Genomic DNA, 10,000 nt, shown 5'->3' with positions numbered 1-10,000 from the left:
CCTAACCCTAACACTAACCCTGAACCTGAAGCTAACCCCAACCGGGACCTAACCCTAACCCTAACCTTAGCCCTAACCAAACCTAACCTAACCCAAACCTTAACCCTAACCCTAACCCTAACCCAAACCCGAACCCGAACCCTAACCCGATCCCTAGCGCTAACCCTAACCTTTACCCTAACCCTGACCCTAACCCTAACCCTAATGCTAAATCTAACGTTAACCCTAACCCTAACCCTAACCCTAACCGTACCCCAAACCATAACCCTACAAATAACTTTAACCCTAAGCATAAACCCAAGCCCCCTAACCCTAACCCTAAACCTAACCCTAACCAAACCCTAAGCCTAACCCTAAATCTAAACCTAACCCTAAACCTAACCCTAAACCTAACCCCTAACCCTAGCCCTAGCCCTAACTATAACCCCAAACCCTAACCCTAACCCAAACCCTAACCCTAACCCGAACCCTAGCCTTAAACCCTAACTTTGAGTGTAACCCTAACCATGAATTTAACACTAACCCTAACCCTAACCCAATCCCTAATCCTATCCCTAGCCCTAACCCTAACCCAAATGCTAACCCTAACCCTAACCCTAACCCTAACCCTAATCTAACCCTAACCCTAACCCTAACCCCAACGCTAACCCTAACCCTAACCCTAACCCTAAGCCTAACCCGAACCCTAACCCTAACCCTAACCCTAGCCCGAAACCTCACCATTAACCTAACCCTAAACCTGAACATAACCCCACCCCTAACCTAACCCCAACACAAACCTTAACTTTAACCCTAACATCGAACCCTGAACCCCTAACCCTAACCCTAACCCTAACCCTAACCCTAAATTAAACCTAACCCCACAGCTAACCTAACCCCAACACTAACCTTAACCCTAACCTTAACATCGAACCCTAAACCACTAACCCTAACCCTAACCCTAACCTAACCCTAACCCTAACCCTAACCCTAACCCTAACCCTAACCTTCACCCTAACACTAACCTTAACTTAACCTTAACCCTAACCCTAACACTAACCCTGAACCTAAACCTAACCCCACCCCGAACCTAACCCTAACCCTAACCTTAACTCCAACCTTAACCCTAACCCTAACACTAACACTGAACCTAAAGCAAACCCCAACCGGGACCTAACCTTAACCCTAACCTTAACCCTAACCAAACCTAACCTAACCCAAACCCTAACCCTAACCCTAACCCTAACCCGAACCCATCCCTAACCCTAACCCTAACCCAAACCTTTCCCGAACCCTAACCCTAAACCTGTCCATAAACGTAAACCTGACGCCAACCCTAACCTAACCCCAAAACTAACATATCCCTAACCCTACAAATAACATTAACCCTAAGCATAAACCCAAGCCCCCTAACCCTAACCCTAGACCCTAACCCTAACCCTTAACCGAACCTTCCGCTAACCCTAACCCGAACCCGAACCATAACCTTAACACTTACCCTAACCCTAACCCTAAACCTAACCCTAACCAAACCATAAGCCTAACCCTAAATCTAAACCTAACCCTAAACCTAACCCTAGCATTTACGCCTAACCTTGACAGTAACCCTAACCCTAGACTTAACTCTAACTCTAACCCTAACCCTAACCCTAACCCTAACCCTAACCCTAACCCCTAACCCTAACCCTAGCCCTAGCCCTAACCGTAACCCCTAACCCTAACCCTAACCCTAACCCTAACCCGAACCCAAGCCTTAACCCCTAACTTTGAGTGTAACCCTAACCATGAACTTAACACTAACCCTAACCCTAACCCAAACCCTAACCCTATCCCTAGCCCTAACCCTAACCCTAACCCTAACCCTAACCCTAACCCGAACCCGAACCCGAACCCGAACCCGAACCCTAACCCGATCCCTAACGCTAACCCTAACCTTTAAACTAACCCTATCCCAAACCCTAACCTAACCCTAACCCAAACACTAACCCTAACCTTCACCCTAACGCTAACCCTAACCCTGACCTTCACCCTAACGCTAACCTTAACCTAACCTTAACGCTAACCCTAACACTAACACTGAACCTAAACCTAACCCCACCCCGAACCTAACCCTAACCCTAACCTTAACTCCAACCTTAACCCTAACCCTAACACTAACCCTGAACCTGAAGCTAACCCCAACCGGGACCTAACCCTAACCCTAACCTTAGCCCTAACCAAACCTAACCTAACCCAAACCTTAACCCTAACCCTAACCCTAACCCAAACCCGAACCCGAACCCTAACCCGATCCCTAGCGCTAACCCTAACCTTTACCCTAACCCTGACCCTAACACTAACCCTAACGCTAAATCTAACGTTAACCCTAACCCTAACCCTAACCCTAACCGTACCCCAAACCATAACCCTACAAATAACTTTAACCCCAAGCATAAACCCAAGCCCCCTAACCCTAACCCTAGACCCTAACCCTAATCCGAACCTTTCGCTAACCCTAACCCGAACACGAACCATAACCTTAACACTTACCCTAACCCTAACCCTAAACCTAACCCTAACCAAACCCTAAGCCTAACCCTAAATCTAAACCTAACCCTAAACCTAACCCTAAACCTAACCCCTAACCCTAGCCCTAGCCCTAACTATAACCCCTAACCCTAACCCTAACCCAAACCCTAACCCTAACCCGAACCCTAGCCTTAAACCTTAACTTTGAGTGTAACCCTAACCATGAATTTAACACTAACCCTAACCCAATCCCTAATCCTATCCCTAGCCCTAACCCTAACCCAAATGCTAACCCTAACCCTAACCCTAACCCTAACCCTAACCCTAATCTAACCCTAACCCTAACCCTAACCCCAACGCTAACCCTAACCCTAACCCTAACCCTAAGCCTAACCCGAACCCTAACCCTAACTCTAACAATAATCCCTTCCCTAACCCTATCCCTAGACCTAACCATAACGCAAACCCTAACCCTAACCCTAACCCTAACCCTAACCCTTAAACTAACCCTAACCCTAACTCTAACCACCAACCATAACCTTAATGTAACGCTAACCCTAACCCTTACCCTAACCCTAACCCTAACCCTAGCCCTAACCCGAAACCTCACCATTAACCTAACCCTAAACCTGAACATAACCCCACCCCTAACCTAACCCCAACACTAACCTTAACTTTAACCCTAACATCGAACCCTGAACCCCTAACCCTAACCCTAACCCTAACCCTAACCCTAAATTAAACCTAACCCCACAGCTAACCTAACCCCAATACTAACCTTAACCCTAACCTTAACATCGAACCCTAAACCACTAACCCTAACCCTAACCCTAACCTAACCCTAACCCTAACCCTAACCCTAACCCTAACCCTAACCTTCACCCTAACACTAACCTTAACTTAACCTTAACCCTAACCCTAACACTAACCCTGAACCTAAACCTAACCCCACCCCGAACCTAACCCTAACCCTAACCTTAACTCCAACCTTAACCCTAACCCTAACACTAACACTGAACCTAAGGCAAACCCCAACCGGGACCTAACCTTAACCCTAACCTTAACCCTAACCAAACCTAACCTAACCCAAACCCTAACCCTAACCCTAACCCTAACCCGAACCCATCCCTAACCCTAACCCTAACCCAAACCTTTCCCGAACCCTAACCCTAAACCTGTCCATAAACGTAAACCTGACGCCAACCCTAACCTAACCCCAAAACTAACATATCCCTAACCCTACAAATAACTTTAACCCTAAGCATAAACCCAAGCCCCCTAACCCTAACCCTAGACCCTAACCCTAACCCTTAACCGAACCTTCCGCTAACCCTAACCCGAACCCGAACCATAACCTTAACACTTACCCTAACCCTAACCCTAAACCTAACCCTAACCAAACCATAAGCCTAACCCTAAATCTAAACCTAACCCTAAACCTAACCCTAGCATTTACGCCTAACCTTGACAGTAACCCTAACCCTAGACTTAACTCTAACTCTAACCCTAACCCTAACCCTAACCCTAACCCCTAACCCTAGCCCTAGCCCTAACCGTAACCCCTAACCCTAACCCTAACCCTAACCCTAACCCGAACCCAAGCCTTAACCCCTAACTTTGAGTGTAACCCTAACCATGAACTTAACACTAACCCTAACCCTAACCCAAACCCTAACCCTATCCCTAGCCCTAACCCTAACCCAAATGCTAACCCTAACCCTAACCCTAACCCTAATCTAACCCAAACCCTAACCCTAACCCCAACGCTAACCCTAACCCTAACCCTAAGCCTAACCCTAACCCTAAACCTAACCCTAACTCTAACACTAATCCCTTCCCTAACCCTATCCCTAGACCTATCCATAACGCAAACCCTAACCCTAACCCTAACCCTAACCCAAACCCAAACCCTAACCCGAACCCGAACCCTAACCCGATCCCTAACGCTAACCCTAACCTTTAAACTAACCCTATCCCAAACCCTAACCTAACCCTAACCCTAACACTAACCCTAACCTTCACCCTAACGCTAACACTAACCCTAACCTTCACCCTAACGCTAACCTTAACCTAACCTTAACGCTAACCCTAACACTAACACTGAACCTAAACCTAACCCCACCCCGAACCTAACCCTAACCCTAACCTTAACTCCAACCTTAACCCTAACCCTAACACTAACCCTGAACCTGAAGCTAACCCCAACCGGGACCTAACCCTAACCCTAACCTTAGCCCTAACCAAACCTAACCTAACCCAAACCTTAACCCTAACCCTAACCCTAACCCAAACCCGAACCCGAACCCTAACCCGATCCCTAGCGCTAACCCTAACCTTTACCCTAACCCTGACCCTAACCCTAACCCTAACGCTAAATCTAACGTTAACCCTAACCCTAACCCTAACCCTAACCGTACCCCAAACCATAACCCTACAAATAACTTTAACCCTAAGCATAAACCCAAGCCCCCTAACCCTAACCCTAGACCTTAACCCTAACCGGAACCTTTCGCTAACCCTAACCCGAACACGAACCCTAACCCTAACACGAACCCCCACGAACCCTAACCCTAACCCTAACCCTAACCCTAACCCTAACCCTAACCCTAACCCTAACCCTAACCCTAACCCTAACCCTAACCCTAACCCTAACCCTAACCCTAACCCTAACCCTAACCCCTAACCCTAACCCTAACCCTAACACTTACCCTAACCCTAACCCTAAACCTAACCCTAACCAAACCCTAAGCCTACCCCTAAATCTAAACCTAACCCTAAACCTAACCCTAAACCTAACCCCTAACCCTAGCCCTAGCCCTAACTATAACCCCAAACCCTAACCCTAACCCAAACCCTAACCCTAACCCGAACCCTAGCCTTAAACCCTAACTTTGAGTGTAACCCTAACCATGAATTTAACACTAACCCTAACCCTAACCCAATCCCTAATCCTATCCCTAGCCCTAACCCTAACCCAAATGCTAACCCTAACCCTAACCCTAACCCTAACCCTAATCTAACCCTAACCCTAACCCTAACCCCAACGCTAACCCTAACCCTAACCCTAACCCTAAGCCTAACCCGAACCCTAACCCTAACCCTAACCCTAGCCCGAAACCTCACCATTAACCTAACCCTAAACCTGAACATAACCCCACCCCTAACCTAACCCCAACACAAACCTTAACTTTAACCCTAACATCGAACCCTGAACCCCTAACCCTAACCCTAACCCTAACCCTAACCCTAAATTAAACCTAACCCCACAGCTAACCTAACCCCAACACTAACCTTAACCCTAACCTTAACATCGAACCCTAAACCACTAACCCTAACCCTAACCCTAACCTAACCCTAACCCTAACCCTAACCCTAACCCTAACCCTAACCTTCACCCTAACACTAACCTTAACTTAACCTTAACCCTAACCCTAACACTAACCCTGAACCTAAACCTAACCCCACCCCGAACCTAACCCTAACCCTAACCTTAACTCCAACCTTAACCCTAACCCTAACACTAACACTGAACCTAAAGCAAACCCCAACCGGGACCTAACCTTAACCCTAACCTTAACCCTAACCAAACCTAACCTAACCCAAACCCTAACCCTAACCCTAACCCTAACCCGAACCCATCCCTAACCCTAACCCTAACCCAAACCTTTCCCGAACCCTAACCCTAAACCTGTCCATAAACGTAAACCTGACGCCAACCCTAACCTAACCCCAAAACTAACATATCCCTAACCCTACAAATAACATTAACCCTAAGCATAAACCCAAGCCCCCTAACCCTAACCCTAGACCCTAACCCTAACCCTTAACCGAACCTTCCGCTAACCCTAACCCGAACCCGAACCATAACCTTAACACTTACCCTAACCCTAACCCTAAACCTAACCCTAACCAAACCATAAGCCTAACCCTAAATCTAAACCTAACCCTAAACCTAACCCTAGCATTTACGCCTAACCTTGACAGTAACCCTAACCCTAGACTTAACTCTAACTCTAACCCTAACCCTAACCCTAACCCTAACCCTAACCCTAACCCCTAACCCTAACCCTAGCCCTAGCCCTAACCGTAACCCCTAACCCTAACCCTAACCCTAACCCTAACCCGAACCCAAGCCTTAACCCCTAACTTTGAGTGTAACCCTAACCATGAACTTAACACTAACCCTAACCCTAACCCAAACCCTAACCCTATCCCTAGCCCTAACCCTAACCCTAACCCTAACCCTAACCCTAACCCGAACCCGAACCCGAACCCGAACCCGAACCCTAACCCGATCCCTAACGCTAACCCTAACCTTTAAACTAACCCTATCCCAAACCCTAACCTAACCCTAACCCAAACACTAACCCTAACCTTCACCCTAACGCTAACCCTAACCCTGACCTTCACCCTAACGCTAACCTTAACCTAACCTTAACGCTAACCCTAACACTAACACTGAACCTAAACCTAACCCCACCCCGAACCTAACCCTAACCCTAACCTTAACTCCAACCTTAACCCTAACCCTAACACTAACCCTGAACCTGAAGCTAACCCCAACCGGGACCTAACCCTAACCCTAACCTTAGCCCTAACCAAACCTAACCTAACCCAAACCTTAACCCTAACCCTAACCCTAACCCAAACCCGAACCCGAACCCTAACCCGATCCCTAGCGCTAACCCTAACCTTTACCCTAACCCTGACCCTAACACTAACCCTAACGCTAAATCTAACGTTAACCCTAACCCTAACCCTAACCCTAACCGTACCCCAAACCATAACCCTACAAATAACTTTAACCCCAAGCATAAACCCAAGCCCCCTAACCCTAACCCTAGACCCTAACCCTAATCCGAACCTTTCGCTAACCCTAACCCGAACACGAACCATAACCTTAACACTTACCCTAACCCTAACCCTAAACCTAACCCTAACCAAACCCTAAGCCTAACCCTAAATCTAAACCTAACCCTAAACCTAACCCTAAACCTAACCCCTAACCCTAGCCCTAGCCCTAACTATAACCCCTAACCCTAACCCTAACCCAAACCCTAACCCTAACCCGAACCCTAGCCTTAAACCTTAACTTTGAGTGTAACCCTAACCATGAATTTAACACTAACCCTAACCCAATCCCTAATCCTATCCCTAGCCCTAACCCTAACCCAAATGCTAACCCTAACCCTAACCCTAACCCTAACCCTAACCCTAATCTAACCCTAACCCTAACCCTAACCCCAACGCTAACCCTAACCCTAACCCTAACCCTAAGCCTAACCCGAACCCTAACCCTAACTCTAACAATAATCCCTTCCCTAACCCTATCCCTAGACCTAACCATAACGCAAACCCTAACCCTAACCCTAACCCTAACCCTAACCCTTAAACTAACCCTAACCCTAACTCTAACCACCAACCATAACCTTAATGTAACGCTAACCCTAACCCTTACCCTAACCCTAACCCTAACCCTAGCCCTAACCCGAAACCTCACCATTAACCTAACCCTAAACCTGAACATAACCCCACCCCTAACCTAACCCCAACACTAACCTTAACTTTAACCCTAACATCGAACCCTGAACCCCTAACCCTAACCCTAACCCTAACCCTAACCCTAAATTAAACCTAACCCCACAGCTAACCTAACCCCAATACTAACCTTAACCCTAACCTTAACATCGAACCCTAAACCACTAACCCTAACCCTAACCCTAACCTAACCCTAACCCTAACCCTAACCCTAACCCTAACCCTAACCTTCACCCTAACACTAACCTTAACTTAACCTTAACCCTAACCCTAACACTAACCCTGAACCTAAACCTAACCCCACCCCGAACCTAACCCTAACCCTAACCTTAACTCCAACCTTAACCCTAACCCTAACACTAACACTGAACCTAAGGCAAACCCCAACCGGGACCTAACCTTAACCCTAACCTTAACCCTAACCAAACCTAACCTAACCCAAACCCTAACCCTAACCCTAACCCTAACCCGAACCCATCCCTAACCCTAACCCTAACCCAAACCTTTCCCGAACCCTAACCCTAAACCTGTCCATAAACGTAAACCTGACGCCAACCCTAACCTAACCCCAAAACTAACATATCCCTAACCCTACAAATAACTTTAACCCTAAGCATAAACCCAAGCCCCCTAACCCTAACCCTAGACCCTAACCCTAACCCTTAACCGAACCTTCCGCTAACCCTAACCCGAACCCGAACCATAACCTTAACACTTACCCTAACCCTAACCCTAAACCTAACCCTAACCAAACCATAAGCCTAACCCTAAATCTAAACCTAACCCTAAACCTAACCCTAGCATTTACGCCTAACCTTGACAGTAACCCTAACCCTAGACTTAACTCTAACTCTAACCCTAACCCTAACCCTAACCCTAACCCCTAACCCTAGCCCTAGCCCTAACCGTAACCCCTAACCCTAACCCTAACCCTAACCCTAACCCGAACCCAAGCCTTAACCCCTAACTTTGAGTGTAACCCTAACCATGAACTTAACACTAACCCTAACCCTAACCCAAACCCTAACCCTATCCCTAGCCCTAACCCTAACCCAAATGCTAACCCTAACCCTAACCCTAACCCTAATCTAACCCAAACCCTAACCCTAACCCCAACGCTAACCCTAACCCTAACCCTAAGCCTAACCCTAACCCTAAACCTAACCCTAACTCTAACACTAATCCCTTCCCTAACCCTATCCCTAGACCTATCCATAACGCAAACCCTAACCCTAACCCTAACCCTAACCCAAACCCAAACCCTAACCCGAACCCGAACCCTAACCCGATCCCTAACGCTAACCCTAACCTTTAAACTAACCCTATCCCAAACCCTAACCTAACCCTAACCCTAACACTAACCCTAACCTTCACCCTAACGCTAACACTAACCCTAACCTTCACCCTAACGCTAACCTTAACCTAACCTTAACGCTAACCCTAACACTAACACTGAACCTAAACCTAACCCCACCCCGAACCTAACCCTAACCCTAACCTTAACTCCAACCTTAACCCTAACCCTAACACTAACCCTGAACCTGAAGCTAACCCCAACCGGGACCTAACCCTAACCCTAACCTTAGCCCTAACCAAACCTAACCTAACCCAAACCTTAACCCTAACCCTAACCCTAACCCAAACCCGAACCCGAACCCTAACCCGATCCCTAGCGCTAACCCTAACCTTTACCCTAACCCTGACCCTAACCCTAACCCTAACGCTAAATCTAACGTTAACCCTAACCCTAACCCTAACCCTAACCGTACCCCAAACCATAACCCTACAAATAACTTTAACCCTAAGCATAAACCCAAGCCCCCTAACCCTAACCCTAGACCTTAACCCTAACCGGAACCTTTCGCTAACCCTAACCCGAACACGAACCCTAACCCTAACACGAACCCCCACGAACCCTAACCCTAACCCTAACCCTAACCCTAACCCTAACCCTAACCCTAACCCTAACCCTAAC

Source organism: Zeus faber (assembly GCF_960531495.2).
Source record: "Zeus faber genome assembly, chromosome: 18".
In the NCBI taxonomy this organism is placed as follows: Eukaryota; Metazoa; Chordata; class Actinopteri; order Zeiformes; family Zeidae; genus Zeus; species Zeus faber.
This window is presented reverse-complemented; position numbering follows the sequence as displayed.